The sequence below is a fragment of the Protobothrops mucrosquamatus genome, unplaced genomic scaffold (assembly GCF_001527695.2).
Source record: "Protobothrops mucrosquamatus isolate PMUCROS unplaced genomic scaffold, P.Mucros_1.0 scaffold772, whole genome shotgun sequence".
Classification (NCBI taxonomy): Eukaryota; Metazoa; Chordata; class Lepidosauria; order Squamata; family Viperidae; genus Protobothrops; species Protobothrops mucrosquamatus.
The window spans coordinates 126,263-126,588 of NW_015387040.1; positions in this window are offsets into that span (position 1 = coordinate 126,263).

Genomic DNA, 326 nt, shown 5'->3' on the forward strand with positions numbered 1-326 from the left:
TTTTAACAAAAAGATAAAGTTTACACCGCAGATATTTTTGTTAGGTATTATGGAAGATTTAGGTGTTAAAGAAATGAATTTGATGTTGAATCTTATAACGGCTGCAAGACTACTAGTAGCTCAATACTGGAAAACGGAACGTCTGCCCACTATAGAAGAATGGTCACTTAAAGTCTCAAATTTAGCAGAAATGGCCAAGATTTCCGCTTATGTGAAGGACTATTCACAAGAAAGATATATTTCGGTTTGGAGAAGATGGATAGATTATATTGAGAAGAAATATGGGACCAAAAAGTTCCATTTGGTTTTTGAGTGAATTTTAGAGT